The 27,617-nt window shown below is 47.2% G+C and overlaps 45 non-coding genes across 45 annotated transcripts; all 45 read right to left on the bottom strand.

Annotated features, from left to right (window-relative positions):
- Positions 1-159: 159 nt before the first annotated feature.
- TRNAI-AAU (transfer RNA isoleucine (anticodon AAU)) lies at positions 160-233 on the bottom strand. Its single transcript has one exon. It is a non-coding gene; the product is annotated as a tRNA-Ile (tRNA).
- A 239-nt stretch (positions 234-472) lies between these two features.
- Positions 473-544, bottom strand: TRNAD-GUC (transfer RNA aspartic acid (anticodon GUC)). The gene has a single exon. It is a non-coding gene; the product is annotated as a tRNA-Asp (tRNA).
- Positions 545-1,418: 874 nt separating this feature from the next.
- TRNAI-AAU (transfer RNA isoleucine (anticodon AAU)) lies at positions 1,419-1,492 on the bottom strand. Its single transcript has one exon. It is a non-coding gene; the product is annotated as a tRNA-Ile (tRNA).
- A 238-nt stretch (positions 1,493-1,730) lies between these two features.
- On the bottom strand, positions 1,731-1,802 carry TRNAD-GUC (transfer RNA aspartic acid (anticodon GUC)). The gene has a single exon. It is a non-coding gene; the product is annotated as a tRNA-Asp (tRNA).
- An 874-nt stretch (positions 1,803-2,676) lies between these two features.
- On the bottom strand, positions 2,677-2,750 carry TRNAI-AAU (transfer RNA isoleucine (anticodon AAU)). The gene has a single exon. It is a non-coding gene; the product is annotated as a tRNA-Ile (tRNA).
- A 234-nt stretch (positions 2,751-2,984) lies between these two features.
- TRNAD-GUC (transfer RNA aspartic acid (anticodon GUC)) lies at positions 2,985-3,056 on the bottom strand. Its single transcript has one exon. It is a non-coding gene; the product is annotated as a tRNA-Asp (tRNA).
- An 874-nt stretch (positions 3,057-3,930) lies between these two features.
- On the bottom strand, positions 3,931-4,004 carry TRNAI-AAU (transfer RNA isoleucine (anticodon AAU)). Its single transcript has one exon. It is a non-coding gene; the product is annotated as a tRNA-Ile (tRNA).
- Positions 4,005-4,238: 234 nt separating this feature from the next.
- TRNAD-GUC (transfer RNA aspartic acid (anticodon GUC)) lies at positions 4,239-4,310 on the bottom strand. The gene has a single exon. It is a non-coding gene; the product is annotated as a tRNA-Asp (tRNA).
- An 874-nt stretch (positions 4,311-5,184) lies between these two features.
- TRNAI-AAU (transfer RNA isoleucine (anticodon AAU)) lies at positions 5,185-5,258 on the bottom strand. The gene has a single exon. It is a non-coding gene; the product is annotated as a tRNA-Ile (tRNA).
- A 233-nt stretch (positions 5,259-5,491) lies between these two features.
- On the bottom strand, positions 5,492-5,563 carry TRNAD-GUC (transfer RNA aspartic acid (anticodon GUC)). Its single transcript has one exon. It is a non-coding gene; the product is annotated as a tRNA-Asp (tRNA).
- Positions 5,564-6,437: 874 nt separating this feature from the next.
- Positions 6,438-6,511, bottom strand: TRNAI-AAU (transfer RNA isoleucine (anticodon AAU)). The gene has a single exon. It is a non-coding gene; the product is annotated as a tRNA-Ile (tRNA).
- Positions 6,512-6,745: 234 nt separating this feature from the next.
- On the bottom strand, positions 6,746-6,817 carry TRNAD-GUC (transfer RNA aspartic acid (anticodon GUC)). Its single transcript has one exon. It is a non-coding gene; the product is annotated as a tRNA-Asp (tRNA).
- Positions 6,818-7,691: 874 nt separating this feature from the next.
- On the bottom strand, positions 7,692-7,765 carry TRNAI-AAU (transfer RNA isoleucine (anticodon AAU)). Its single transcript has one exon. It is a non-coding gene; the product is annotated as a tRNA-Ile (tRNA).
- Positions 7,766-8,000: 235 nt separating this feature from the next.
- TRNAD-GUC (transfer RNA aspartic acid (anticodon GUC)) lies at positions 8,001-8,072 on the bottom strand. Its single transcript has one exon. It is a non-coding gene; the product is annotated as a tRNA-Asp (tRNA).
- An 874-nt stretch (positions 8,073-8,946) lies between these two features.
- On the bottom strand, positions 8,947-9,020 carry TRNAI-AAU (transfer RNA isoleucine (anticodon AAU)). Its single transcript has one exon. It is a non-coding gene; the product is annotated as a tRNA-Ile (tRNA).
- Positions 9,021-9,258: 238 nt separating this feature from the next.
- On the bottom strand, positions 9,259-9,330 carry TRNAD-GUC (transfer RNA aspartic acid (anticodon GUC)). Its single transcript has one exon. It is a non-coding gene; the product is annotated as a tRNA-Asp (tRNA).
- An 874-nt stretch (positions 9,331-10,204) lies between these two features.
- Positions 10,205-10,278, bottom strand: TRNAI-AAU (transfer RNA isoleucine (anticodon AAU)). The gene has a single exon. It is a non-coding gene; the product is annotated as a tRNA-Ile (tRNA).
- Positions 10,279-10,517: 239 nt separating this feature from the next.
- TRNAD-GUC (transfer RNA aspartic acid (anticodon GUC)) lies at positions 10,518-10,589 on the bottom strand. Its single transcript has one exon. It is a non-coding gene; the product is annotated as a tRNA-Asp (tRNA).
- Positions 10,590-11,463: 874 nt separating this feature from the next.
- On the bottom strand, positions 11,464-11,537 carry TRNAI-AAU (transfer RNA isoleucine (anticodon AAU)). Its single transcript has one exon. It is a non-coding gene; the product is annotated as a tRNA-Ile (tRNA).
- Positions 11,538-11,770: 233 nt separating this feature from the next.
- TRNAD-GUC (transfer RNA aspartic acid (anticodon GUC)) lies at positions 11,771-11,842 on the bottom strand. Its single transcript has one exon. It is a non-coding gene; the product is annotated as a tRNA-Asp (tRNA).
- Positions 11,843-12,716: 874 nt separating this feature from the next.
- TRNAI-AAU (transfer RNA isoleucine (anticodon AAU)) lies at positions 12,717-12,790 on the bottom strand. Its single transcript has one exon. It is a non-coding gene; the product is annotated as a tRNA-Ile (tRNA).
- Positions 12,791-13,027: 237 nt separating this feature from the next.
- On the bottom strand, positions 13,028-13,099 carry TRNAD-GUC (transfer RNA aspartic acid (anticodon GUC)). The gene has a single exon. It is a non-coding gene; the product is annotated as a tRNA-Asp (tRNA).
- An 874-nt stretch (positions 13,100-13,973) lies between these two features.
- On the bottom strand, positions 13,974-14,047 carry TRNAI-AAU (transfer RNA isoleucine (anticodon AAU)). The gene has a single exon. It is a non-coding gene; the product is annotated as a tRNA-Ile (tRNA).
- A 237-nt stretch (positions 14,048-14,284) lies between these two features.
- TRNAD-GUC (transfer RNA aspartic acid (anticodon GUC)) lies at positions 14,285-14,356 on the bottom strand. Its single transcript has one exon. It is a non-coding gene; the product is annotated as a tRNA-Asp (tRNA).
- Positions 14,357-15,230: 874 nt separating this feature from the next.
- Positions 15,231-15,304, bottom strand: TRNAI-AAU (transfer RNA isoleucine (anticodon AAU)). The gene has a single exon. It is a non-coding gene; the product is annotated as a tRNA-Ile (tRNA).
- Positions 15,305-15,543: 239 nt separating this feature from the next.
- TRNAD-GUC (transfer RNA aspartic acid (anticodon GUC)) lies at positions 15,544-15,615 on the bottom strand. The gene has a single exon. It is a non-coding gene; the product is annotated as a tRNA-Asp (tRNA).
- Positions 15,616-16,329: 714 nt separating this feature from the next.
- Positions 16,330-16,403, bottom strand: TRNAI-AAU (transfer RNA isoleucine (anticodon AAU)). Its single transcript has one exon. It is a non-coding gene; the product is annotated as a tRNA-Ile (tRNA).
- Positions 16,404-16,637: 234 nt separating this feature from the next.
- On the bottom strand, positions 16,638-16,709 carry TRNAD-GUC (transfer RNA aspartic acid (anticodon GUC)). Its single transcript has one exon. It is a non-coding gene; the product is annotated as a tRNA-Asp (tRNA).
- Positions 16,710-17,583: 874 nt separating this feature from the next.
- Positions 17,584-17,657, bottom strand: TRNAI-AAU (transfer RNA isoleucine (anticodon AAU)). The gene has a single exon. It is a non-coding gene; the product is annotated as a tRNA-Ile (tRNA).
- A 234-nt stretch (positions 17,658-17,891) lies between these two features.
- On the bottom strand, positions 17,892-17,963 carry TRNAD-GUC (transfer RNA aspartic acid (anticodon GUC)). The gene has a single exon. It is a non-coding gene; the product is annotated as a tRNA-Asp (tRNA).
- An 874-nt stretch (positions 17,964-18,837) lies between these two features.
- On the bottom strand, positions 18,838-18,911 carry TRNAI-AAU (transfer RNA isoleucine (anticodon AAU)). The gene has a single exon. It is a non-coding gene; the product is annotated as a tRNA-Ile (tRNA).
- A 235-nt stretch (positions 18,912-19,146) lies between these two features.
- TRNAD-GUC (transfer RNA aspartic acid (anticodon GUC)) lies at positions 19,147-19,218 on the bottom strand. The gene has a single exon. It is a non-coding gene; the product is annotated as a tRNA-Asp (tRNA).
- An 874-nt stretch (positions 19,219-20,092) lies between these two features.
- On the bottom strand, positions 20,093-20,166 carry TRNAI-AAU (transfer RNA isoleucine (anticodon AAU)). The gene has a single exon. It is a non-coding gene; the product is annotated as a tRNA-Ile (tRNA).
- A 236-nt stretch (positions 20,167-20,402) lies between these two features.
- TRNAD-GUC (transfer RNA aspartic acid (anticodon GUC)) lies at positions 20,403-20,474 on the bottom strand. The gene has a single exon. It is a non-coding gene; the product is annotated as a tRNA-Asp (tRNA).
- A 659-nt stretch (positions 20,475-21,133) lies between these two features.
- TRNAD-GUC (transfer RNA aspartic acid (anticodon GUC)) lies at positions 21,134-21,205 on the bottom strand. Its single transcript has one exon. It is a non-coding gene; the product is annotated as a tRNA-Asp (tRNA).
- An 874-nt stretch (positions 21,206-22,079) lies between these two features.
- Positions 22,080-22,153, bottom strand: TRNAI-AAU (transfer RNA isoleucine (anticodon AAU)). The gene has a single exon. It is a non-coding gene; the product is annotated as a tRNA-Ile (tRNA).
- Positions 22,154-22,387: 234 nt separating this feature from the next.
- On the bottom strand, positions 22,388-22,459 carry TRNAD-GUC (transfer RNA aspartic acid (anticodon GUC)). Its single transcript has one exon. It is a non-coding gene; the product is annotated as a tRNA-Asp (tRNA).
- An 874-nt stretch (positions 22,460-23,333) lies between these two features.
- Positions 23,334-23,407, bottom strand: TRNAI-AAU (transfer RNA isoleucine (anticodon AAU)). Its single transcript has one exon. It is a non-coding gene; the product is annotated as a tRNA-Ile (tRNA).
- Positions 23,408-23,641: 234 nt separating this feature from the next.
- On the bottom strand, positions 23,642-23,713 carry TRNAD-GUC (transfer RNA aspartic acid (anticodon GUC)). The gene has a single exon. It is a non-coding gene; the product is annotated as a tRNA-Asp (tRNA).
- Positions 23,714-24,587: 874 nt separating this feature from the next.
- Positions 24,588-24,661, bottom strand: TRNAI-AAU (transfer RNA isoleucine (anticodon AAU)). The gene has a single exon. It is a non-coding gene; the product is annotated as a tRNA-Ile (tRNA).
- A 232-nt stretch (positions 24,662-24,893) lies between these two features.
- TRNAD-GUC (transfer RNA aspartic acid (anticodon GUC)) lies at positions 24,894-24,965 on the bottom strand. Its single transcript has one exon. It is a non-coding gene; the product is annotated as a tRNA-Asp (tRNA).
- An 874-nt stretch (positions 24,966-25,839) lies between these two features.
- On the bottom strand, positions 25,840-25,913 carry TRNAI-AAU (transfer RNA isoleucine (anticodon AAU)). The gene has a single exon. It is a non-coding gene; the product is annotated as a tRNA-Ile (tRNA).
- Positions 25,914-26,147: 234 nt separating this feature from the next.
- Positions 26,148-26,219, bottom strand: TRNAD-GUC (transfer RNA aspartic acid (anticodon GUC)). The gene has a single exon. It is a non-coding gene; the product is annotated as a tRNA-Asp (tRNA).
- An 874-nt stretch (positions 26,220-27,093) lies between these two features.
- On the bottom strand, positions 27,094-27,167 carry TRNAI-AAU (transfer RNA isoleucine (anticodon AAU)). The gene has a single exon. It is a non-coding gene; the product is annotated as a tRNA-Ile (tRNA).
- A 234-nt stretch (positions 27,168-27,401) lies between these two features.
- TRNAD-GUC (transfer RNA aspartic acid (anticodon GUC)) lies at positions 27,402-27,473 on the bottom strand. The gene has a single exon. It is a non-coding gene; the product is annotated as a tRNA-Asp (tRNA).
- Positions 27,474-27,617: the final 144 nt, after the last annotated feature.

Here is a 27,617-nt window from a genome sequence, read left to right as displayed (position 1 = left end):
TAACACCACAACATAGAGACAACTACTTCTGCAAATCAGTTAGGCACACGATTCGAGACGGTAAACACTGTGAGCAAAATGCGGAATCGGAAGAAACCAGCTTCAGCATCGATCTACCTGGGATGAAACTAGTGAACATGACCTCTAAAAAGCTGCTCCTGGCCCGTACGGGGATCGAACCCGCGACCTTGGCGTTATTAGCACCACGCTCTAACCAACTGAGCTAACCGGCCATGGGTGTGGCATTACGTCCCTGCCGGGAAAAAAATGGAAAGCTGTACGAGCGCGATCCTTTTTTTTTTTTTTTAGGGGGGGGGGGGGGGGGATGGATTTAGCACACATGTAGGGACTTTTGGTGGTAGACGCATATGTAACGCGTGACAGTCGAACAATAAAAGATCAAAAGCTCCTGCTTATGAAGATATTGCCGGATCAATCAGGTTCACGTAGCAGTGGCAAGAACATAAGAAACCTCCCCGTCGGGGAATCGAACCCCGGTCTCCCGCGTGACAGGCGGGGATACTCACCACTATACTAACGAGGATTGGCTGCGTCGAAACCTCTGACATCACACTCCGAGAAAGTGCACACGAGGCATGTGAGTGCTCAGAGGATCCACTGTGGGCCCTGCTCATTTTTCCTTTTTTGCACTTTCAGATAAGAGAGGTGAGACTGTGAAGAAAACTGCCATTTTGCCCTCACTGGCCAGAGTCAGTGCTCCTTTGGATGAGAGAAATGGGCCAGCCAGCAGACATCCGAATGATGGCAAAGCTGTCTATAGTGTCTGGGAGATTTAGTCAAACTTTTGCTCGGCTGACAACTATGGCCTCATTCACACAGCGGTTTTTTCTAGGCAGCACACTGACCCTAGAAGGATCTAGTGTCCTTAACAAGGGCGAAGAGATAGTAGAAGTGGTTATTAGCCATTTTTACCCTACATACAGGAGCCTCAATACTGAATAGAAGCAGGAAGTAGCGCAAATAAACTTTGACATCCAGGTACCTTTATAGATGATGTTTGCTCTTATTGGAGTCTTTCTCATCCTTTTTGTTTCCATCTGTTCTAGATGCCATGATAACTTTGGACATGCTCTGCTCATCTCTGCAGACAATTCCCTCTTCTCCGCTCTTCTGCAGGACATGTCGATGGGGTGTCCTTGAATAGCAAGGACACCGTGTAGTTTATCAACAATGACACAAATGTCAACAGCAAAATCCACACCAACTATAGTTAGTAAATGCCTGCTACAGGCTTCAATTAACACCACAACATAGAGACAACTACTTCTGCAAATCAGTTAGGCACACGATTCGAGACGGTAAACACTGTGAGCAAAATGCGGAATCGGAAGAAACCAGCTTCAGCATCGATCTACCTGGGATGAAACTAGTGAACATGACCTCTAAAAAGCTGCTCCTGGCCCGTACGGGGATCGAACCCGCGACCTTGGCGTTATTAGCACCACGCTCTAACCAACTGAGCTAACCGGCCATGGGTGTGGCATTACGTCCCTGCCGGGAAAAAAATGGAAAGCTGTACGAGCGCGATCCGTTTTTTTTTTTTTTAGGGGGGGGGGGGGGGGATGGATTTAGCACACATGTAGGGACTTTTGGTGGTAGACGCATATGTAACGCGTGACAGTCGAACAATAAAAGATCAAAAGCTCCTGCTTATGAAGATATTGCCGGATCAATCAGGTTCACGTAGCAGTGGCAAGAACATAAGAAACCTCCCCGTCGGGGAATCGAACCCCGGTCTCCCGCGTGACAGGCGGGGATACTCACCACTATACTAACGAGGATTGGCTGCGTCGAAACCTCTGACATCACACTCCGAGAAAGTGCACACGAGGCATGTGAGTGCTCAGAGGATCCACTGTGGGCCCTGCTCATTTTTCCTTTTTTGCACTTTCAGATAAGAGAGGTGAGACTGTGAAGAAAACTGCCATTTTGCCCTCACTGGCCAGAGTCAGTGCTCCTTTGGATGAGAGAAATGGGCCAGCCAGCAGACATCCGAATGATGGCAAAGCTGTCTATAGTGTCTGGGAGATTTAGTCAAACTTTTGCTCGGCTGACAACTATGGCCTCATTCACACAGCGGTTTTTTCTAGGCAGCACACTGACCCTAGAAGGATCTAGTGTCCTTAACAAGGGCGAAGAGATAGTAGAAGTGGTTATTAGCCATTTTTACCCTACATACAGGAGCCTCAATACTGAATAGAAGCAGGAAGTAGCGCAAATAAACTTTGACATCCAGGTACCTTTATAGATGATGTTTGCTCTTATTGGAGTCTTTCTCATCCTTTTTGTTTCCATCTGTTCTAGATGCCATGATAACTTTGGACATGCTCTGCTCATCTCTGCAGACAATTCCCTCTTCTCCGCTCTTCTGCAGGACATGTCGATGGGGTGTCCTTGAATAGCAAGGACACCGTGTAGTTTATCAACAATGACACAAATGTCAACAGCAAAATCCACACCAACTATAGTTAGTAAATGCCTGCTACAGGCTTCAATTAACACCACAACATAGAGACAACTACTTCTGCAAATCAGTTAGGCACACGATTCGAGACGGTAAACACTGTGAGCAAAATGCGGAATCGGAAGAAACCAGCTTCAGCATCGATCTACCTGGGATGAAACTAGTGAACATGACCTCTAAAAAGCTGCTCCTGGCCCGTACGGGGATCGAACCCGCGACCTTGGCGTTATTAGCACCACGCTCTAACCAACTGAGCTAACCGGCCATGGGTGTGGCATTACGTCCCTGCAGGGAAAAAAATGGAAAGCTGTACGAGCGCGATCCTTTTTTTTTTTTTTTAGGGGGGGGGGGGATGGATTTAGCACACATGTAGGGACTTTTGGTGGTAGACGCATATGTAACGCGTGACAGTCGAACAATAAAAGATCAAAAGCTCCTGCTTATGAAGATATTGCCGGATCAATCAGGTTCACGTAGCAGTGGCAAGGACATAAGAAACCTCCCCGTCGGGGAATCGAACCCCGGTCTCCCGCGTGACAGGCGGGGATACTCACCACTATACTAACGAGGATTGGCTGCGTCGAAACCTCTGACATCACACTCCGAGAAAGTGCACACGAGGCATGTGAGTGCTCAGAGGATCCACTGTGGGCCCTGCTCATTTTTCCTTTTTTGCACTTTCAGATAAGAGAGGTGAGACTGTGAAGAAAACTGCCATTTTGCCCTCACTGGCCAGAGTCAGTGCTCCTTTGGATGAGAGAAATGGGCCAGCCAGCAGACATCCGAATGATGGCAAAGCTGTCTATAGTGTCTGGGAGATTTAGTCAAACTTTTGCTCGGCTGACAACTATGGCCTCATTCACACAGCGGTTTTTTCTAGGCAGCACACTGACCCTAGAAGGATCTAGTGTCCTTAACAAGGGCGAAGAGATAGTAGAAGTGGTTATTAGCCATTTTTACCCTACATACAGGAGCCTCAATACTGAATAGAAGCAGGAAGTAGCGCAAATAAACTTTGACATCCAGGTACCTTTATAGATGATGTTTGCTCTTATTGGAGTCTTTCTCATCCTTTTTGTTTCCATCTGTTCTAGATGCCATGATAACTTTGGACATGCTCTGCTCATCTCTGCAGACAATTCCCTCTTCTCCGCTCTTCTGCAGGACATGTCGATGGGGTGTCCTTGAATAGCAAGGACACCGTGTAGTTTATCAACAATGACACAAATGTCAACAGCAAAATCCACACCAACTATAGTTAGTAAATGCCTGCTACAGGCTTCAATTAACACCACAACATAGAGACAACTACTTCTGCAAATCAGTTAGGCACACGATTCGAGACGGTAAACACTGTGAGCAAAATGCGGAATCGGAAGAAACCAGCTTCAGCATCGATCTACCTGGGATGAAACTAGTGAACATGACCTCTAAAAAGCTGCTCCTGGCCCGTACGGGGATCGAACCCGCGACCTTGGCGTTATTAGCACCACGCTCTAACCAACTGAGCTAACCGGCCATGGGTGTGGCATTACGTCCCTGCAGGGAAAAAAATGGAAAGCTGTACGAGCGCGATCCTTTTTTTTTTTTTTTAGGGGGGGGGGGGATGGATTTAGCACACATGTAGGGACTTTTGGTGGTAGACGCATATGTAACGCGTGACAGTCGAACAATAAAAGATCAAAAGCTCCTGCTTATGAAGATATTGCCGGATCAATCAGGTTCACGTAGCAGTGGCAAGGACATAAGAAACCTCCCCGTCGGGGAATCGAACCCCGGTCTCCCGCGTGACAGGCGGGGATACTCACCACTATACTAACGAGGATTGGCTGCGTCGAAACCTCTGACATCACACTCCGAGAAAGTGCACACGAGGCATGTGAGTGCTCAGAGGATCCACTGTGGGCCCTGCTCATTTTTCCTTTTTTGCACTTTCAGATAAGAGAGGTGAGACTGTGAAGAAAACTGCCATTTTGCCCTCACTGGCCAGAGTCAGTGCTCCTTTGGATGAGAGAAATGGGCCAGCCAGCAGACATCCGAATGATGGCAAAGCTGTCTATAGTGTCTGGGAGATTTAGTCAAACTTTTGCTCGGCTGACAACTATGGCCTCATTCACACAGCGGTTTTTTCTAGGCAGCACACTGACCCTAGAAGGATCTAGTGTCCTTAACAAGGGCGAAGAGATAGTAGAAGTGGTTATTAGCCATTTTTACCCTACATACAGGAGCCTCAATACTGAATAGAAGCAGGAAGTAGCGCAAATAAACTTTGACATCCAGGTACCTTTATAGATGATGTTTGCTCTTATTGGAGTCTTTCTCATCCTTTTTGTTTCCATCTGTTCTAGATGCCATGATAACTTTGGACATGCTCTGCTCATCTCTGCAGACAATTCCCTCTTCTCCGCTCTTCTGCAGGACATGTCGATGGGGTGTCCTTGAATAGCAAGGACACCGTGTAGTTTATCAACAATGACACAAATGTCAACAGCAAAATCCACACCAACTATAGTTAGTAAATGCCTGCTACAGGCTTCAATTAACACCACAACATAGAGACAACTACTTCTGCAAATCAGTTAGGCACACGATTCGAGACGGTAAACACTGTGAGCAAAATGCGGAATCGGAAGAAACCAGCTTCAGCATCGATCTACCTGGGATGAAACTAGTGAACATGACCTCTAAAAAGCTGCTCCTGGCCCGTACGGGGATCGAACCCGCGACCTTGGCGTTATTAGCACCACGCTCTAACCAACTGAGCTAACCGGCCATGGGTGTGGCATTACGTCCCTGCAGGGAAAAAAATGGAAAGCTGTACGAGCGCGATCCTTTTTTTTTTTTTTTAGGGGGGGGGGGATGGATTTAGCACACATGTAGGGACTTTTGGTGGTAGACGCATATGTAACGCGTGACAGTCGAACAATAAAAGATCAAAAGCTCCTGCTTATGAAGATATTGCCGGATCAATCAGGTTCACGTAGCAGTGGCAAGGACATAAGAAACCTCCCCGTCGGGGAATCGAACCCCGGTCTCCCGCGTGACAGGCGGGGATACTCACCACTATACTAACGAGGATTGGCTGCGTCGAAACCTCTGACATCACACTCCGAGAAAGTGCACACGAGGCATGTGAGTGCTCAGAGGATCCACTGTGGGCCCTGCTCATTTTTCCTTTTTTGCACTTTCAGATAAGAGAGGTGAGACTGTGAAGAAAACTGCCATTTTGCCCTCACTGGCCAGAGTCAGTGCTCCTTTGGATGAGAGAAATGGGCCAGCCAGCAGACATCCGAATGATGGCAAAGCTGTCTATAGTGTCTGGGAGATTTAGTCAAACTTTTGCTCGGCTGACAACTATGGCCTCATTCACACAGCGGTTTTTTCTAGGCAGCACACTGACCCTAGAAGGATCTAGTGTCCTTAACAAGGGCGAAGAGATAGTAGAAGTGGTTATTAGCCATTTTTACCCTACATACAGGAGCCTCAATACTGAATAGAAGCAGGAAGTAGCGCAAATAAACTTTGACATCCAGGTACCTTTATAGATGATGTTTGCTCTTATTGGAGTCTTTCTCATCCTTTTTGTTTCCATCTGTTCTAGATGCCATGATAACTTTGGACATGCTCTGCTCATCTCTGCAGACAATTCCCTCTTCTCCGCTCTTCTGCAGGACATGTCGATGGGGTGTCCTTGAATAGCAAGGACACCGTGTAGTTTATCAACAATGACACAAATGTCAACAGCAAAATCCACACCAACTATAGTTAGTAAATGCCTGCTACAGGCTTCAATTAACACCACAACATAGAGACAACTACTTCTGCAAATCAGTTAGGCACACGATTCGAGACGGTAAACACTGTGAGCAAAATGCGGAATCGGAAGAAACCAGCTTCAGCATCGATCTACCTGGGATGAAACTAGTGAACATGACCTCTAAAAAGCTGCTCCTGGCCCGTACGGGGATCGAACCCGCGACCTTGGCGTTATTAGCACCACGCTCTAACCAACTGAGCTAACCGGCCATGGGTGTGGCATTACGTCCCTGCAGGGAAAAAAATGGAAAGCTGTACGAGCGCGATCCTTTTTTTTTTTTTTTAGGGGGGGGGGGGTTGGATTTAGCACACATGTAGGGACTTTTGGTGGTAGACGCATATGTAACGCGTGACAGTCGAACAATAAAAGATCAAAAGCTCCTGCTTATGAAGATATTGCCGGATCAATCAGGTTCACGTAGCAGTGGCAAGGACATAAGAAACCTCCCCGTCGGGGAATCGAACCCCGGTCTCCCGCGTGACAGGCGGGGATACTCACCACTATACTAACGAGGATTGGCTGCGTCGAAACCTCTGACATCACACTCCGAGAAAGTGCACACGAGGCATGTGAGTGCTCAGAGGATCCACTGTGGGCCCTGCTCATTTTTCCTTTTTTGCACTTTCAGATAAGAGAGGTGAGACTGTGAAGAAAACTGCCATTTTGCCCTCACTGGCCAGAGTCAGTGCTCCTTTGGATGAGAGAAATGGGCCAGCCAGCAGACATCCGAATGATGGCAAAGCTGTCTATAGTGTCTGGGAGATTTAGTCAAACTTTTGCTCGGCTGACAACTATGGCCTCATTCACACAGCGGTTTTTTCTAGGCAGCACACTGACCCTAGAAGGATCTAGTGTCCTTAACAAGGGCGAAGAGATAGTAGAAGTGGTTATTAGCCATTTTTACCCTACATACAGGAGCCTCAATACTGAATAGAAGCAGGAAGTAGCGCAAATAAACTTTGACATCCAGGTACCTTTATAGATGATGTTTGCTCTTATTGGAGTCTTTCTCATCCTTTTTGTTTCCATCTGTTCTAGATGCCATGATAACTTTGGACATGCTCTGCTCATCTCTGCAGACAATTCCCTCTTCTCCGCTCTTCTGCAGGACATGTCGATGGGGTGTCCTTGAATAGCAAGGACACCTTGTAGTTTATCAACAATGACACAAATGTCAACAGCAAAATCCACACCAACTATAGTTAGTAAATGCCTGCTACAGGCTTCAATTAACACCACAACATAGAGACAACTACTTCTGCAAATCAGTTAGGCACACGATTCGAGACGGTAAACACTGTGAGCAAAATGCGGAATCGGAAGAAACCAGCTTCAGCATCGATCTACCTGGGATGAAACTAGTGAACATGACCTCTAAAAAGCTGCTCCTGGCCCGTACGGGGATCGAACCCGCGACCTTGGCGTTATTAGCACCACGCTCTAACCAACTGAGCTAACCGGCCATGGGTGTGGCATTACGTCCCTGCCGGGAAAAAAATGGAAAGCTGTACGAGCGCGATCCTTTTTTTTTTTTTTTAGGGGGGGGGGGGGATGGATTTAGCACACATGTAGGGACTTTTGGTGGTAGACGCATATGTAACGCGTGACAGTCGAACAATAAAAGATCAAAAGCTCCTGCTTATGAAGATATTGCCGGATCAATCAGGTTCACGTAGCAGTGGCAAGAACATAAGAAACCTCCCCGTCGGGGAATCGAACCCCGGTCTCCCGCGTGACAGGCGGGGATACTCACCACTATACTAACGAGGATTGGCTGCGTCGAAACCTCTGACATCACACTCCGAGAAAGTGCACACGAGGCATGTGAGTGCTCAGAGGATCCACTGTGGGCCCTGCTCATTTTTCCTTTTTTGCACTTTCAGATAAGAGAGGTGAGACTGTGAAGAAAACTGCCATTTTGCCCTCACTGGCCAGAGTCAGTGCTCCTTTGGATGAGAGAAATGGGCCAGCCAGCAGACATCCGAATGATGGCAAAGCTGTCTATAGTGTCTGGGAGATTTAGTCAAACTTTTGCTCGGCTGACAACTATGGCCTCATTCACACAGCGGTTTTTTCTAGGCAGCACACTGACCCTAGAAGGATCTAGTGTCCTTAACAAGGGCGAAGAGATAGTAGAAGTGGTTATTAGCCATTTTTACCCTACATACAGGAGCCTCAATACTGAATAGAAGCAGGAAGTAGCGCAAATAAACTTTGACATCCAGGTACCTTTATAGATGATGTTTGCTCTTATTGGAGTCTTTCTCATCCTTTTTGTTTCCATCTGTTCTAGATGCCATGATAACTTTGGACATGCTCTGCTCATCTCTGCAGACAATTCCCTCTTCTCCGCTCTTCTGCAGGACATGTCGATGGGGTGTCCTTGAATAGCAAGGACACCGTGTAGTTTATCAACAATGACACAAATGTCAACAGCAAAATCCACACCAACTATAGTTAGTAAATGCCTGCTACAGGCTTCAATTAACACCACAACATAGAGACAACTACTTCTGCAAATCAGTTAGGCACACGATTCGAGACGGTAAACACTGTGAGCAAAATGCGGAATCGGAAGAAACCAGCTTCAGCATCGATCTACCTGGGATGAAACTAGTGAACATGACCTCTAAAAAGCTGCTCCTGGCCCGTACGGGGATCGAACCCGCGACCTTGGCGTTATTAGCACCACGCTCTAACCAACTGAGCTAACCGGCCATGGGTGTGGCATTACGTCCCTGCCGGGAAAAAAATGGAAAGCTGTACGAGCGCGATCCTTTTTTTTTTTTTTTAGGGGGGGGGGGGGGGGATGGATTTAGCACACATGTAGGGACTTTTGGTGGTAGACGCATATGTAACGCGTGACAGTCGAACAATAAAAGATCAAAAGCTCCTGCTTATGAAGATATTGCCGGATCAATCAGGTTCACGTAGCAGTGGCAAGAACATAAGAAACCTCCCCGTCGGGGAATCGAACCCCGGTCTCCCGCGTGACAGGCGGGGATACTCACCACTATACTAACGAGGATTGGCTGCGTCGAAACCTCTGACATCACACTCCGAGAAAGTGCACACGCGGCATGTGAGTGCTCAGAGGATCCACTGTGGGCCCTGCTCATTTTTCCTTTTTTGCACTTTCAGATAAGAGAGGTGAGACTGTGAAGAAAACTGCCATTTTGCCCTCACTGGCCAGAGTCAGTGCTCCTTTGGATGAGAGAAGTGGGCCAGCCAGCAGACATCCGAATGATGGCAAAGCTGTCTATAGTGTCTGGGAGATTTAGTCAAACTTTTGCTCGGCTGACAACTATGGCCTCATTCACACAGCGGTTTTTTCTAGGCAGCACACTGACCCTAGAAGGATCTAGTGTCCTTAACAAGGGCGAAGAGATAGTAGAAGTGGTTATTAGCCATTTTTACCCTACATACAGGAGCCTCAATACTGAATAGAAGCAGGAAGTAGCGCAAATAAACTTTGACATCCAGGTACCTTTATAGATGATGTTTGCTCTTATTGGAGTCTTTCTCATCCTTTTTGTTTCCATCTGTTCTAGATGCCATGATAACTTTGGACATGCTCTGCTCATCTCTGCAGACAATTCCCTCTTCTCCGCTCTTCTGCAGGACATGTCGATGGGGTGTCCTTGAATAGCAAGGACACCGTGTAGTTTATCAACAATGACACAAATGTCAACAGCAAAATCCACACCAACTATAGTTAGTAAATGCCTGCTACAGGCTTCAATTAACACCACAACATAGAGACAACTACTTCTGCAAATCAGTTAGGCACACGATTCGAGACGGTAAACACTGTGAGCAAAATGCGGAATCGGAAGAAACCAGCTTCAGCATCGATCTACCTGGGATGAAACTAGTGAACATGACCTCTAAAAAGCTGCTCCTGGCCCGTACGGGGATCGAACCCGCGACCTTGGCGTTATTAGCACCACGCTCTAACCAACTGAGCTAACCGGCCATGGGTGTGGCGTTACGTCCCTGCCGGGAAAAAAATGGAAAGCTGTACGAGCGCGATCCTTTTTTTTTTTTTTTAGGGGGGGGGGGGGGGGGATGGATTTAGCACACATGTAGGGACTTTTGGTGGTAGACGCATATGTAACGCGTGACAGTCGAACAATAAAATATCAAAAGCTCCTGCTTATGAAGATATTGCCGGATCAATCAGGTTCACGTAGCAGTGGCAAGAACATAAGAAACCTCCCCGTCGGGGAATCGAACCCCGGTCTCCCGCGTGACAGGCGGGGATACTCACCACTATACTAACGAGGATTGGCTGCGTCGAAACCTCTGACATCACACTCCGAGAAAGTGCACACGAGGCATGTGAGTGCTCAGAGGATCCACTGTGGGCCCTGCTCATTTTTCCTTTTTTGCACTTTCAGATAAGAGAGGTGAGACTGTGAAGAAAACTGCCATTTTGCCCTCACTGGCCAGAGTCAGTGCTCCTTTGGATGAGAGAAATGGGCCAGCCAGCAGACATCCGAATGATGGCAAAGCTGTCTATAGTGTCTGGGAGATTTAGTCAAACTTTTGCTCGGCTGACAACTATGGCCTCATTCACACAGCGGTTTTTTCTAGGCAGCACACTGACCCTAGAAGGATCTAGTGTCCTTAACAAGGGCGAAGAGATAGTAGAAGTGGTTATTAGCCATTTTTACCCTACATACAGGAGCCTCAATACTGAATAGAAGCAGGAAGTAGCGCAAATAAACTTTGACATCCAGGTACCTTTATAGATGATGTTTGCTCTTATTGGAGTCTTTCTCATCCTTTTTGTTTCCATCTGTTCTAGATGCCATGATAACTTTGGACATGCTCTGCTCATCTCTGCAGACAATTCCCTCTTCTCCGCTCTTCTGCAGGACATGTCGATGGGGTGTCCTTGAATAGCAAGGACACCGTGTAGTTTATCAACAATGACACAAATGTCAACAGCAAAATCCACACCAACTATAGTTAGTAAATGCCTGCTACAGGCTTCAATTAACACCACAACATAGAGACAACTACTTCTGCAAATCAGTTAGGCACACGATTCGAGACGGTAAACACTGTGAGCAAAATGCGGAATCGGAAGAAACCAGCTTCAGCATCGATCTACCTGGGATGAAACTAGTGAACATGACCTCTAAAAAGCTGCTCCTGGCCCGTACGGGGATCGAACCCGCGACCTTGGCGTTATTAGCACCACGCTCTAACCAACTGAGCTAACCGGCCATGGGTGTGGCATTACGTCCCTGCAGGGAAAAAAATGGAAAGCTGTACGAGCGCGATCCTTTTTTTTTTTTTTTAGGGGGGGGGGGATGGATTTAGCACACATGTAGGGACTTTTGGTGGTAGACGCATATGTAACGCGTGACAGTCGAACAATAAAAGATCAAAAGCTCCTGCTTATGAAGATATTGCCGGATCAATCAGGTTCACGTAGCAGTGGCAAGGACATAAGAAACCTCCCCGTCGGGGAATCGAACCCCGGTCTCCCGCGTGACAGGCGGGGATACTCACCACTATACTAACGAGGATTGGCTGCGTCGAAACCTCTGACATCACACTCCGAGAAAGTGCACACGAGGCATGTGAGTGCTCAGAGGATCCACTGTGGGCCCTGCTCATTTTTCCTTTTTTGCACTTTCAGATAAGAGAGGTGAGACTGTGAAGAAAACTGCCATTTTGCCCTCACTGGCCAGAGTCAGTGCTCCTTTGGATGAGAGAAATGGGCCAGCCAGCAGACATCCGAATGATGGCAAAGCTGTCTATAGTGTCTGGGAGATTTAGTCAAACTTTTGCTCGGCTGACAACTATGGCCTCATTCACACAGCGGTTTTTTCTAGGCAGCACACTGACCCTAGAAGGATCTAGTGTCCTTAACAAGGGCGAAGAGATAGTAGAAGTGGTTATTAGCCATTTTTACCCTACATACAGGAGCCTCAATACTGAATAGAAGCAGGAAGTAGCGCAAATAAACTTTGACATCCAGGTACCTTTATAGATGATGTTTGCTCTTATTGGAGTCTTTCTCATCCTTTTTGTTTCCATCTGTTCTAGATGCCATGATAACTTTGGACATGCTCTGCTCATCTCTGCAGACAATTCCCTCTTCTCCGCTCTTCTGCAGGACATGTCGATGGGGTGTCCTTGAATAGCAAGGACACCTTGTAGTTTATCAACAATGACACAAATGTCAACAGCAAAATCCACACCAACTATAGTTAGTAAATGCCTGCTACAGGCTTCAATTAACACCACAACATAGAGACAACTACTTCTGCAAATCAGTTAGGCACACGATTCGAGACGGTAAACACTGTGAGCAAAATGCGGAATCGGAAGAAACCAGCTTCAGCATCGATCTACCTGGGATGAAACTAGTGAACATGACCTCTAAAAAGCTGCTCCTGGCCCGTACGGGGATCGAACCCGCGACCTTGGCGTTATTAGCACCACGCTCTAACCAACTGAGCTAACCGGCCATGGGTGTGGCATTACGTCCCTGCCGGGAAAAAAATGGAAAGCTGTACGAGCGCGATCCTTTTTTTTTTTTTTTAGGGGGGGGGGGGGGGATGGATTTAGCACACATGTAGGGACTTTTGGTGGTAGACGCATATGTAACGCGTGACAGTCGAACAATAAAAGATCAAAAGCTCCTGCTTATGAAGATATTGCCGGATCAATCAGGTTCACGTAGCAGTGGCAAGAACATAAGAAACCTCCCCGTCGGGGAATCGAACCCCGGTCTCCCGCGTGACAGGCGGGGATACTCACCACTATACTAACGAGGATTGGCTGCGTCGAAACCTCTGACATCACACTCCGAGAAAGTGCACACGAGGCATGTGAGTGCTCAGAGGATCCACTGTGGGCCCTGCTCATTTTTCCTTTTTTGCACTTTCAGATAAGAGAGGTGAGACTGTGAAGAAAACTGCCATTTTGCCCTCACTGGCCAGAGTCAGTGCTCCTTTGGATGAGAGAAATGGGCCAGCCAGCAGACATCCGAATGATGGCAAAGCTGTCTATAGTGTCTGGGAGATTTAGTCAAACTTTTGCTCGGCTGACAACTATGGCCTCATTCACACAGCGGTTTTTTCTAGGCAGCACACTGACCCTAGAAGGATCTAGTGTCCTTAACAAGGGCGAAGAGATAGTAGAAGTGGTTATTAGCCATTTTTACCCTACATACAGGAGCCTCAATACTGAATAGAAGCAGGAAGTAGCGCAAATAAACTTTGACATCCAGGTACCTTTATAGATGATGTTTGCTCTTATTGGAGTCTTTCTCATCCTTTTTGTTTCCATCTGTTCTAGATGCCATGATAACTTTGGACATGCTCTGCTCATCTCTGCAGACAATTCCCTCTTCTCCGCTCTTCTGCAGGACATGTCGATGGGGTGTCCTTGAATAGCAAGGACACCGTGTAGTTTATCAACAATGACACAAATGTCAACAGCAAAATCCACACCAACTATAGTTAGTAAATGCCTGCTACAGGCTTCAATTAACACCACAACATAGAGACAACTACTTCTGCAAATCAGTTAGGCACACGATTCGAGACGGTAAACACTGTGAGCAAAATGCGGAATCGGAAGAAACCAGCTTCAGCATCGATCTACCTGGGATGAAACTAGTGAACATGACCTCTAAAAAGCTGCTCCTGGCCCGTACGGGGATCGAACCCGCGACCTTGGCGTTATTAGCACCACGCTCTAACCAACTGAGCTAACCGGCCATGGGTGTGGCATTACGTCCCTGCAGGGAAAAAAATGGAAAGCTGTACGAGCGCGATCCTTTTTTTTTTTTTTTAGGGGGGGGGGGGGGGATGGATTTAGCACACATGTAGGGACTTTTGGTGGTAGACGCATATGTAACGCGTGACAGTCGAACAATAAAAGATCAAAAGCTCCTGCTTATGAAGATATTGCCGGATCAATCAGGTTCACGTAGCAGTGGCAAGAACATAAGAAACCTCCCCGTCGGGGAATCGAACCCCGGTCTCCCGCGTGACAGGCGGGGATACTCACCACTATACTAACGAGGATTGGCTGCGTCGAAACCTCTGACATCACACTCCGAGAAAGTGCACACGAGGCATGTGAGTGCTCAGAGGATCCACTGTGGGCCCTGCTCATTTTTCCTTTTTTGCACTTTCAGATAAGAGAGGTGAGACTGTGAAGAAAACTGCCATTTTGCCCTCACTGGCCAGAGTCAGTGCTCCTTTGGATGAGAGAAATGGGCCAGCCAGCAGACATCCGAATGATGGCAAAGCTGTCTATAGTGTCTGGGAGATTTAGTCAAACTTTTGCTCGGCTGACAACTATGGCCTCATTCACACAGCGGTTTTTTCTAGGCAGCACACTGACCCTAGAAGGATCTAGTGTCCTTAACAAGGGCGAAGAGATAGTAGAAGTGGTTATTAGCCATTTTTACCCTACATACAGGAGCCTCAATACTGAATAGAAGCAGGAAGTAGCGCAAATAAACTTTGACATCCAGGTACCTTTATAGATGATGTTTGCTCTTATTGGAGTCTTTCTCATCCTTTTTGTTTCCATCTGTTCTAGATGCCATGATAACTTTGGACATGCTCTGCTCATCTCTGCAGACAATTCCCTCTTCTCCGCTCTTCTGCAGGACATGTCGATGGGGTGTCCTTGAATAGCAAGGACACCGTGTAGTTTATCAACAATGACACAAATGTCAACAGCAAAATCCACACCAACTATAGTTAGTAAATGCCTGCTACAGGCTTCAATTAACACCACAACATAGAGACAACTACTTCTGCAAATCAGTTAGGCACACGATTCGAGACGGTAAACACTGTGAGCAAAATGCGGAATCGGAAGAAACCAGCTTCAGCATCGATCTACCTGGGATGAAACTAGTGAACATGACCTCTAAAAAGCTGCTCCTGGCCCGTACGGGGATCGAACCCGCGACCTTGGCGTTATTAGCACCACGCTCTAACCAACTGAGCTAACCGGCCATGGGTGTGGCATTACGTCCCTGCCGGGAAAAAAATGGAAAGCTGTACGAGCGCGATCCTTTTTTTTTTTTTTTAGGGGGGGGGGGGGGGGGATGGATTTAGCACACATGTAGGGACTTTTGGTGGTAGACGCATATGTAACGCGTGACAGTCGAACAATAAAAGATCAAAAGCTCCTGCTTATGAAGATATTGCCGGATCAATCAGGTTCACGTAGCAGTGGCAAGAACATAAGAAACCTCCCCGTCGGGGAATCGAACCCCGGTCTCCCGCGTGACAGGCGGGGATACTCACCACTATACTAACGAGGATTGGCTGCATCGAAACCTCTGACATCACACTCCGAGAAAGTGCACACGAGGCATGTGAGTGCTCAGAGGATCTATAGTGTCTGGGAGATTTAGTCAAACTTTTGCTCGGCTGACAACTATGGCCTCATTCACACAGCGGTTTTTTCTAGGCAGCACACTGACCCTAGAAGGATCTAGTGTCCTTAACAAGGGCGAAGAGATAGTAGAAGTGGTTATTAGCCATTTTTACCCTACATACAGGAGCCTCAATACTGAATAGAAGCAGGAAGTAGCGCAAATAAACTTTGACATCCAGGTACCTTTATAGATGATGTTTGCTCTTATTGGAGTCTTTCTCATCCTTTTTGTTTCCATCTGTTCTAGATGCCATGATAACTTTGGACATGCTCTGCTCATCTCTGCAGACAATTCCCTCTTCTCCGCTCTTCTGCAGGACATGTCGATGGGGTGTCCTTGAATAGCAAGGACACCGTGTAGTTTATCAACAATGACACAAATGTCAACAGCAAAATCCACACCAACTATAGTTAGTAAATGCCTGCTACAGGCTTCAATTAACACCACAACATAGAGACAACTACTTCTGCAAATCAGTTAGGCACACGATTCGAGACGGTAAACACTGTGAGCAAAATGCGGAATCGGAAGAAACCAGCTTCAGCATCGATCTACCTGGGATGAAACTAGTGAACATGACCTCTAAAAAGCTGCTCCTGGCCCGTACGGGGATCGAACCCGCGACCTTGGCGTTATTAGCACCACGCTCTAACCAACTGAGCTAACCGGCCATGGGTGTGGCATTACGTCCCTGCAGGGAAAAAAATGGAAAGCTGTACGAGCGCGATCCTTTTTTTTTTTTTTTAGGGGGGGGGGGGATGGATTTAGCACACATGTAGGGACTTTTGGTGGTAGACGCATATGTAACGCGTGACAGTCGAACAATAAAAGATCAAAAGCTCCTGCTTATGAAGATATTGCCGGATCAATCAGGTTCACGTAGCAGTGGCAAGGACATAAGAAACCTCCCCGTCGGGGAATCGAACCCCGGTCTCCCGCGTGACAGGCGGGGATACTCACCACTATACTAACGAGGATTGGCTGCGTCGAAACCTCTGACATCACACTCCGAGAAAGTGCACACGAGGCATGTGAGTGCTCAGAGGATCCACTGTGGGCCCTGCTCATTTTTCCTTTTTTGCACTTTCAGATAAGAGAGGTGAGACTGTGAAGAAAACTGCCATTTTGCCCTCACTGGCCAGAGTCAGTGCTCCTTTGGATGAGAGAAATGGGCCAGCCAGCAGACATCCGAATGATGGCAAAGCTGTCTATAGTGTCTGGGAGATTTAGTCAAACTTTTGCTCGGCTGACAACTATGGCCTCATTCACACAGCGGTTTTTTCTAGGCAGCACACTGACCCTAGAAGGATCTAGTGTCCTTAACAAGGGCGAAGAGATAGTAGAAGTGGTTATTAGCCATTTTTACCCTACATACAGGAGCCTCAATACTGAATAGAAGCAGGAAGTAGCGCAAATAAACTTTGACATCCAGGTACCTTTATAGATGATGTTTGCTCTTATTGGAGTCTTTCTCATCCTTTTTGTTTCCATCTGTTCTAGATGCCATGATAACTTTGGACATGCTCTGCTCATCTCTGCAGACAATTCCCTCTTCTCCGCTCTTCTGCAGGACATGTCGATGGGGTGTCCTTGAATAGCAAGGACACCGTGTAGTTTATCAACAATGACACAAATGTCAACAGCAAAATCCACACCAACTATAGTTAGTAAATGCCTGCTACAGGCTTCAATTAACACCACAACATAGAGACAACTACTTCTGCAAATCAGTTAGGCACACGATTCGAGACGGTAAACACTGTGAGCAAAATGCGGAATCGGAAGAAACCAGCTTCAGCATCGATCTACCTGGGATGAAACTAGTGAACATGACCTCTAAAAAGCTGCTCCTGGCCCGTACGGGGATCGAACCCGCGACCTTGGCGTTATTAGCACCACGCTCTAACCAACTGAGCTAACCGGCCATGGGTGTGGCATTACGTCCCTGCAGGGAAAAAAATGGAAAGCTGTACGAGCGCGATCCTTTTTTTTTTTTTTTAGGGGGGGGGGGGATGGATTTAGCACACATGTAGGGACTTTTGGTGGTAGACGCATATGTAACGCGTGACAGTCGAACAATAAAAGATCAAAAGCTCCTGCTTATGAAGATATTGCCGGATCAATCAGGTTCACGTAGCAGTGGCAAGGACATAAGAAACCTCCCCGTCGGGGAATCGAACCCCGGTCTCCCGCGTGACAGGCGGGGATACTCACCACTATACTAACGAGGATTGGCTGCGTCGAAACCTCTGACATCACACTCCGAGAAAGTGCACACGAGGCATGTGAGTGCTCAGAGGATCCACTGTGGGCCCTGCTCATTTTTCCTTTTTTGCACTTTCAGATAAGAGAGGTGAGACTGTGAAGAAAACTGCCATTTTGCCCTCACTGGCCAGAGTCAGTGCTCCTTTGGATGAGAGAAATGGGCCAGCCAGCAGACATCCGAATGATGGCAAAGCTGTCTATAGTGTCTGGGAGATTTAGTCAAACTTTTGCTCGGCTGACAACTATGGCCTCATTCACACAGCGGTTTTTTCTAGGCAGCACACTGACCCTAGAAGGATCTAGTGTCCTTAACAAGGGCGAAGAGATAGTAGAAGTGGTTATTAGCCATTTTTACCCTACATACAGGAGCCTCAATACTGAATAGAAGCAGGAAGTAGCGCAAATAAACTTTGACATCCAGGTACCTTTATAGATGATGTTTGCTCTTATTGGAGTCTTTCTCATCCTTTTTGTTTCCATCTGTTCTAGATGCCATGATAACTTTGGACATGCTCTGCTCATCTCTGCAGACAATTCCCTCTTCTCCGCTCTTCTGCAGGACATGTCGATGGGGTGTCCTTGAATAGCAAGGACACCGTGTAGTTTATCAACAATGACACAAATGTCAACAGCAAAATCCACACCAACTATAGTTAGTAAATGCCTGCTACAGGCTTCAATTAACACCACAACATAGAGACAACTACTTCTGCAAATCAGTTAGGCACACGATTCGAGACGGTAAACACTGTGAGCAAAATGCGGAATCGGAAGAAACCAGCTTCAGCATCGATTTACCTGGGATGAAACTAGTGAACATGACCTCTAAAAAGCTGCTCCTGGCCCGTACGGGGATCGAACCCGCGACCTTGGCGTTATTAGCACCACGCTCTAACCAACTGAGCTAACCGGCCATGGGTGTGGCATTACGTCCCTGCAGGGAAAAAAATGGAAAGCTGTACGAGCGCGATCCTTTTTTTTTTCTTTTTAGGGGGGGGGGGGATGGATTTAGCACACATGTAGGGACTTTTGGTGGTAGACGCATATGTAACGCGTGACAGTCGAACAATAAAGGATCAAAAGCTCCTGCTTATGAAGATATTGCCGGATCAATCAGGTTCACGTAGCAGTGGCAAGGACATAAGAAACCTCCCCGTCGGGGAATCGAACCCCGGTCTCCCGCGTGACAGGCGGGGATACTCACCACTATACTAACGAGGATTGGCTGCGTCGAAACCTCTGACATCACACTCCGAGAAAGTGCACACGAGGCATGTGAGTGCTCAGAGGATCCACTGTGGGCCCTGCTCATTTTTCCTTTTTTGCACTTTCAGATAAGAGAGGTGAGACTGTGAAGAAAACTGCCATTTTGCCCTCACTGGCCAGAGTCAGTGCTCCTTTGGATGAGAGAAATGGGCCAGCCAGCAGACATCCGAATGATGGCAAAGCTGTCTATAGTGTCTGGGAGATTTAGTCAAACTTTTGCTCGGCTGACAACTATGGCCTCATTCACACAGCGGTTTTTTCTAGGCAGCACACTGACCCTAGAAGGATCTAGTGTCCTTAACAAGGGCGAAGAGATAGTAGAAGTGGTTATTAGCCATTTTTACCCTACATACAGGAGCCTCAATACTGAATAGAAGCAGGAAGTAGCGCAAATAAACTTTGACATCCAGGTACCTTTATAGATGATGTTTGCTCTTATTGGAGTCTTTCTCATCCTTTTTGTTTCCATCTGTTCTAGATGCCATGATAACTTTGGACATGCTCTGCTCATCTCTGCAGACAATTCCCTCTTCTCCGCTCTTCTGCAGGACATGTCGATGGGGTGTCCTTGAATAGCAAGGACACCGTGTAGTTTATCAACAATGACACAAATGTCAACAGCAAAATCCACACCAACTATAGTTAGTAAATGCCTGCTACAGGCTTCAATTAACACCACAACATAGAGACAACTACTTCTGCAAATCAGTTAGGCACACGATTCGAGACGGTAAACACTGTGAGCAAAATGCGGAATCGGAAGAAACCAGCTTCAGCATCGATCTACCTGGGATGAAACTAGTGAACATGACCTCTAAAAAGCTGCTCCTGGCCCGTACGGGGATCGAACCCGCGACCTTGGCGTTATTAGCACCACGCTCTAACCAACTGAGCTAACCGGCCATGGGTGTGGCATTACGTCCCTGCCGGGAAAAAAATGGAAAGCTGTACGAGCGCGATCCTTTTTTTTTTTTTTTAGGGGGGGGGGGGGGATGGATTTAGCACACATGTAGGGACTTTTGGTGGTAGACGCATATGTAACGCGTGACAGTCGAACAATAAAAGATCAAAAGCTCCTGCTTATGAAGATATTGCCGGATCAATCAGGTTCACGTAGCAGTGGCAAGAACATAAGAAACCTCCCCGTCGGGGAATCGAACCCCGGTCTCCCGCGTGACAGGCGGGGATACTCACCACTATACTAACGAGGATTGGCTGCGTTGAAACCTCTGACATCACACTCCGAGAAAGTGCACACGAGGCATGTGAGTGCTCAGAGGATCCACTGTGGGCCCTGCTCATTTTTCCTTTTTTGCACTTTCAGATAAGAGAGGTGAGACTGTGAAGAAAACTGCCATTTTGCCCTCACTGGCCAGAGTCAGTGCTCCTTTGGATGAGAGAAATGGGCCAGCCAGCAGACATCCGAATGATGGCAAAGCTGTCTATAGTGTCTGGGAGATTTAGTCAAACTTTTGCTCGGCTGACAACTATGGCCTCATTCACACAGCGGTTTTTTCTAGGCAGCACACTGACCCTAGAAGGATCTAGTGTCCTTAACAAGGGCGAAGAGATAGTAGAAGTGGTTATTAGCCATTTTTACCCTACATACAGGAGCCTCAATACTGAATAGAAGCAGGAAGTAGCGCAAATAAACTTTGGCAGGGAAAAAAATGGAAAGCTGTACGAGCGCGATCCTTTTTTTTTTTTTTTAGGGGGGGGGGGGATGGATTTAGCACACATGTAGGGACTTTTGGTGGTAGACGCATATGTAACGCGTGACAGTCGAACAATAAAAGATCAAAAGCTCCTGCTTATGAAGATATTGCCGGATCAATCAGGTTCACGTAGCAGTGGCAAGAACATAAGAAACCTCCCCGTCGGGGAATCGAACCCCGGTCTCCCGCGTGACAGGCGGGGATACTCACCACTATACTAACGAGGATTGGCTGCGTCGAAACCTCTGACATCACACTCCGAGAAAGTGCACACGAGGCATGTGAGTGCTCAGAGGATCCACTGTGGGCCCTGCTCATTTTTCCTTTTTTGCACTTTCAGATAAGAGAGGTGAGACTGTGAAGAAAACTGCCATTTTGCCCTCACTGGCCAGAGTCAGTGCTCCTTTGGATGAGAGAAATGGGCCAGCCAGCAGACATCCGAATGATGGCAAAGCTGTCTATAGTGTCTGGGAGATTTAGTCAAACTTTTGCTCGGCTGACAACTATGGCCTCATTCACACAGCGGTTTTTTCTAGGCAGCACACTGACCCTAGAAGGATCTAGTGTCCTTAACAAGGGCGAAGAGATAGTAGAAGTGGTTATTAGCCATTTTTACCCTACATACAGGAGCCTCAATACTGAATAGAAGCAGGAAGTAGCGCAAATAAACTTTGACATCCAGGTACCTTTATAGATGATGTTTGCTCTTATTGGAGTCTTTCTCATCCTTTTTGTTTCCATCTGTTCTAGATGCCATGATAACTTTGGACATGCTCTGCTCATCTCTGCAGACAATTCCCTCTTCTCCGCTCTTCTGCAGGACATGTCGATGGGGTGTCCTTGAATAGCAAGGACACCGTGTAGTTTATCAACAATGACACAAATGTCAACAGCAAAATCCACACCAACTATAGTTAGTAAATGCCTGCTACAGGCTTCAATTAACACCACAACATAGAGACAACTACTTCTGCAAATCAGTTAGGCACACGATTCGAGACGGTAAACACTGTGAGCAAAATGCGGAATCGGAAGAAACCAGCTTCAGCATCGATCTACCTGGGATGAAACTAGTGAACATGACCTCTAAAAAGCTGCTCCTGGCCCGTACGGGGATCGAACCCGCGACCTTGGCGTTATTAGCACCACGCTCTAACCAACTGAGCTAACCGGCCATGGGTGTGGCATTACGTCCCTGCAGGGAAAAAAATGGAAAGCTGTACGAGCGCGATCCTTTTTTTTTTTTTTTAGGGGGGGGGGGGATGGATTTAGCACACATGTAGGGACTTTTGGTGGTAGACGCATATGTAACGCGTGACAGTCGAACAATAAAAGATCAAAAGCTCCTGCTTATGAAGATATTGCCGGATCAATCAGGTTCACGTAGCAGTGGCAAGGACATAAGAAACCTCCCCGTCGGGGAATCGAACCCCGGTCTCCCGCGTGACAGGCGGGGATACTCACCACTATACTAACGAGGATTGGCTGCGTCGAAACCTCTGACATCACACTCCGAGAAAGTGCACACGAGGCATGTGAGTGCTCAGAGGATCCACTGTGGGCCCTGCTCATTTTTCCTTTTTTGCACTTTCAGATAAGAGAGGTGAGACTGTGAAGAAAACTGCCATTTTGCCCTCACTGGCCAGAGTCAGTGCTCCTTTGGATGAGAGAAATGGGCCAGCCAGCAGACATCCGAATGATGGCAAAGCTGTCTATAGTGTCTGGGAGATTTAGTCAAACTTTTGCTCGGCTGACAACTATGGCCTCATTCACACAGCGGTTTTTTCTAGGCAGCACACTGACCCTAGAAGGATCTAGTGTCCTTAACAAGGGCGAAGAGATAGTAGAAGTGGTTATTAGCCATTTTTACCCTACATACAGGAGCCTCAATACTGAATAGAAGCAGGAAGTAGCGCAAATAAACTTTGACATCCAGGTACCTTTATAGATGATGTTTGCTCTTATTGGAGTCTTTCTCATCCTTTTTGTTTCCATCTGTTCTAGATGCCATGATAACTTTGGACATGCTCTGCTCATCTCTGCAGACAATTCCCTCTTCTCCGCTCTTCTGCAGGACATGTCGATGGGGTGTCCTTGAATAGCAAGGACACCGTGTAGTTTATCAACAATGACACAAATGTCAACAGCAAAATCCACACCAACTATAGTTAGTAAATGCCTGCTACAGGCTTCAATTAACACCACAACATAGAGACAACTACTTCTGCAAATCAGTTAGGCACACGATTCGAGACGGTAAACACTGTGAGCAAAATGCGGAATCGGAAGAAACCAGCTTCAGCATCGATCTACCTGGGATGAAACTAGTGAACATGACCTCTAAAAAGCTGCTCCTGGCCCGTACGGGGATCGAACCCGCGACCTTGGCGTTATTAGCACCACGCTCTAACCAACTGAGCTAACCGGCCATGGGTGTGGCATTACGTCCCTGCAGGGAAAAAAATGGAAAGCTGTACGAGCGCGATCCTTTTTTTTTTTTTTTAGGGGGGGGGGGGATGGATTTAGCACACATGTAGGGACTTTTGGTGGTAGACGCATATGTAACGCGTGACAGTCGAACAATAAAAGATCAAAAGCTCCTGCTTATGAAGATATTGCCGGATCAATCAGGTTCACGTAGCAGTGGCAAGGACATAAGAAACCTCCCCGTCGGGGAATCGAACCCCGGTCTCCCGCGTGACAGGCGGGGATACTCACCACTATACTAACGAGGATTGGCTGCGTCGAAACCTCTGACATCACACTCCGAGAAAGTGCACACGAGGCATGTGAGTGCTCAGAGGATCCACTGTGGGCCCTGCTCATTTTTCCTTTTTTGCACTTTCAGATAAGAGAGGTGAGACTGTGAAGAAAACTGCCATTTTGCCCTCACTGGCCAGAGTCAGTGCTCCTTTGGATGAGAGAAATGGGCCAGCCAGCAGACATCCGAATGATGGCAAAGCTGTCTATAGTGTCTGGGAGATTTAGTCAAACTTTTGCTCGGCTGACAACTATGGCCTCATTCACACAGCGGTTTTTTCTAGGCAGCACACTGACCCTAGAAGGATCTAGTGTCCTTAACAAGGGCGAAGAGATAGTAGAAGTGGTTATTAGCCATTTTTACCCTACATACAGGAGCCTCAATACTGAATAGAAGCAGGAAGTAGCGCAAATAAACTTTGACATCCAGGTACCTTTATAGATGATGTTTGCTCTTATTGGAGTCTTTCTCATCCTTTTTGTTTCCATCTGTTCTAGATGCCATGATAACTTTGGACATGCTCTGCTCATCTCTGCAGACAATTCCCTCTTCTCCGCTCTTCTGCAGGACATGTCGATGGGGTGTCCTTGAATAGCAAGGACACCGTGTAGTTTATGAACAATGACACAAATGTCAACAGCAAAATCCACACCAACTATAGTTAGTAAATGCCTGCTACAGGCTTCAATTAACACCACAACATAGAGACAACTACTTCTGCAAATCAGTTAGGCACACGATTCGAGACGGTAAACACTGTGAGCAAAATGCGGAATCGGAAGAAACCAGCTTCAGCATCGATCTACCTGGGATGAAACTAGTGAACATGACCTCTAAAAAGCTGCTCCTGGCCCGTACGGGGATCGAACCCGCGACCTTGGCGTTATTAGCACCACGCTCTAACCAACTGAGCTAACCGGCCATGGGTGTGGCATTACGTCCCTGCCGGGAAAAAAATGGAAAGCTGTACGAGCGCGATCCTTTTTTTTTTTTTTTAGGGGGGGGGGGTGGATTTAGCACACATGTAGGGACTTTTGGTGGTAGACGCATATGTAACGCGTGACAGTCGAACAATAAAAGATCAAAAGCTCCTGCTTATGAAGATATTGCCGGATCAATCAGGTTCACGTAGCAGTGGCAAGGACATAAGAAACCTCCCCGTCGGGGAATCGAACCCCGGTCTCCCGCGTGACAGGCGGGGATACTCACCACTATACTAACGAGGATTGGCTGCGTCGAAACCTCTGACATCACACTCCGAGAAAGTGCACACGAGGCATGTGAGTGCTCAGAGGATCCACTGTGGGCCCTGCTCATTTTTCCTTTTTTGCACTTTCAGATAAGAGACGTGAGACTGTGAAGAAAACTGCCATTTTGCCCTCACTGGCCAGAGTCAGTGCTCCTTTGGATGAGAGAAATGGGCCAGCCAGCAGACATCCGAATGATGGCAAAGCTGTCTATAGTGTCTGGGAGATTTAGTCAAACTTTTGCTCGGCTGACAACTATGGCCTCATTCACACAGCGGTTTTTTCTAGGCAGCACACTGACCCTAGAAGGATCTAGTGTCCTTAACAAGGGCGAAGAGATAGTAGAAGTGGTTATTAGCCATTTTTACCCTACATACAGGAGCCTCAATACTGAATAGAAGCAGGAAGTAGCGCAAATAAACTTTGACATCCAGGTACCTTTATAGATGATGTTTGCTCTTATTGGAGTCTTTCTCATCCTTTTTGTTTCCATCTGTTCTAGATGCCATGATAACTTTGGACATGCTCTGCTCATCTCTGCAGACAATTCCCTCTTCTCCGCTCTTCTGCAGGACATGTCGATGGGGTGTCCTTGAATAGCAACGACACCGTGTAGTTTATCAACAATGACACAAATGTCAACAGCAAAATCCACACCAACTATAGTTAGTAAATGCCTGCTACAGGCTTCAATTAACACCACAACATAGAGACAACTACTTCTGCAAATCAGTTAGGCACACGATTCGAGACGGTAAACACTGTGAGCAAAATGCGGAATCGGAAGAAACCAGCTTCAGCATCGATCTACCTGGGATGAAACTAGTGAACATGACCTCTAAAAAGCTGCTCCTGGCCCGTACGGGGATCGAACCCGCGACCTTGGCGTTATTAGCACCACGCTCTAACCAACTGAGCTAACCGGCCATGGGTGTGGCATTACGTCCCTGCAGGGAAAAAAATGGAAAGCTGTACGAGCGCGATCCTTTTTTTTTTTTTTTAGGGGGGGGGGGGATGGATTTAGCACACATGTAGGGACTTTTGGTGGTAGACGCATATGTAACGCGTGACAGTCGAACAATAAAAGATCAAAAGCTCCTGCTTATGAAGATATTGCCGGATCAATCAGGTTCACGTAGCAGTGGCAAGGACATAAGAAACCTCCCCGTCGGGGAATCGAACCCCGGTCTCCCGCGTGACAGGCGGGGATACTCACCACTATACTAACGAGGATTGGCTGCGTCGAAACCTCTGACATCACACTCCGAGAAAGTGCACACGAGGCATGTGAGTGCTCAGAGGATCCACTGTGGGCCCTGCTCATTTTTCCTTTTTTGCACTTTCAGATAAGAGAGGTGAGACTGTGAAGAAAACTGCCATTTTGCCCTCACTGGCCAGAGTCAGTGCTCCTTTGGATGAGAGAAATGGGCCAGCCAGCAGACATCCGAATGATGGCAAAGCTGTCTATAGTGTCTGGGAGATTTAGTCAAACTTTTGCTCGGCTGACAACTATGGCCTCATTCACACAGCGGTTTTTTCTAGGCAGCACACTGACCCTAGAAGGATCTAGTGTCCTTAACAAGGGCGAAGAGATAGTAGAAGTGGTTATTAGCCATTTTTACCCTACATACAGGAGCCTCAATACTGAATAGAAGCAGGAAGTAGCGCAAATAAACTTTGACATCCAGGTACCTTTATAGATGATGTTTGCTCTTATTGGAGTCTTTCTCATCCTTTTTGTTTCCATCTGTTCTAGATGCCATGATAACTTTGGACATGCTCTGCTCATCTCTGCAGACAATTCCCTCTTCTCCGCTCTTCTGCAGGACATGTCGATGGGGTGTCCTTGAATAGCAAGGACACCTTGTAGTTTATCAACAATGACACAAATGTCAACAGCAAAATCCACACCAACTATAGTTAGTAAATGCCTGCTACAGGCTTCAATTAACACCACAACATAGAGACAACTACTTCTGCAAATCAGTTAGGCACACGATTCGAGACGGTAAACACTGTGAGCAAAATGCGGAATCGGAAGAAACCAGCTTCAGCATCGATCTACCTGGGATGAAACTAGTGAACATGACCTCTAAAAAGCTGCTCCTGGCCCGTACGGGGATCGAACCCGCGACCTTGGCGTTATTAGCACCACGCTCTAACCAACTGAGCTAACCGGCCATGGGTGTGGCATTACGTCCCTGCCGGGAAAAAAATGGAAAGCTGTACGAGCGCGATCCTTTTTTTTTTTTTTTAGGGGGGGGGGGGATGGATTTAGCACACATGTAGGGACTTTTGGTGGTAGACGCATATGTAACGCGTGACAGTCGAACAATAAAAGATCAAAAGCTCCTGCTTATGAAGATATTGCCGGATCAATCAGGTTCACGTAGCAGTGGCAAGAACATAAGAAACCTCCCCGTCGGGGAATCGAACCCCGGTCTCCCGCGTGACAGGCGGGGATACTCACCACTATACTAACGAGGATTGGCTGCGTCGAAACCTCTGACATCACACTCCGAGAAAGTGCACACGAGGCATGTGAGTGCTCAGAGGATCCACTGTGGGCCCTGCTCATTTTTCCTTTTTTGCACTTTCAGATAAGAGAGGTGAGACTGTGAAGAAAACTGC

This window comes from Dendrobates tinctorius, unplaced genomic scaffold (genome assembly GCF_039654945.1).
Source record: "Dendrobates tinctorius isolate UK_male_01 unplaced genomic scaffold, ASM3965494v1 ptg000062l, whole genome shotgun sequence".
Classification (NCBI taxonomy): domain Eukaryota; kingdom Metazoa; phylum Chordata; class Amphibia; order Anura; family Dendrobatidae; genus Dendrobates; species Dendrobates tinctorius.
The sequence above is the reverse complement of the archived record's forward strand: the minus strand, read 5'-3'. Positions and strand labels throughout refer to the sequence as shown.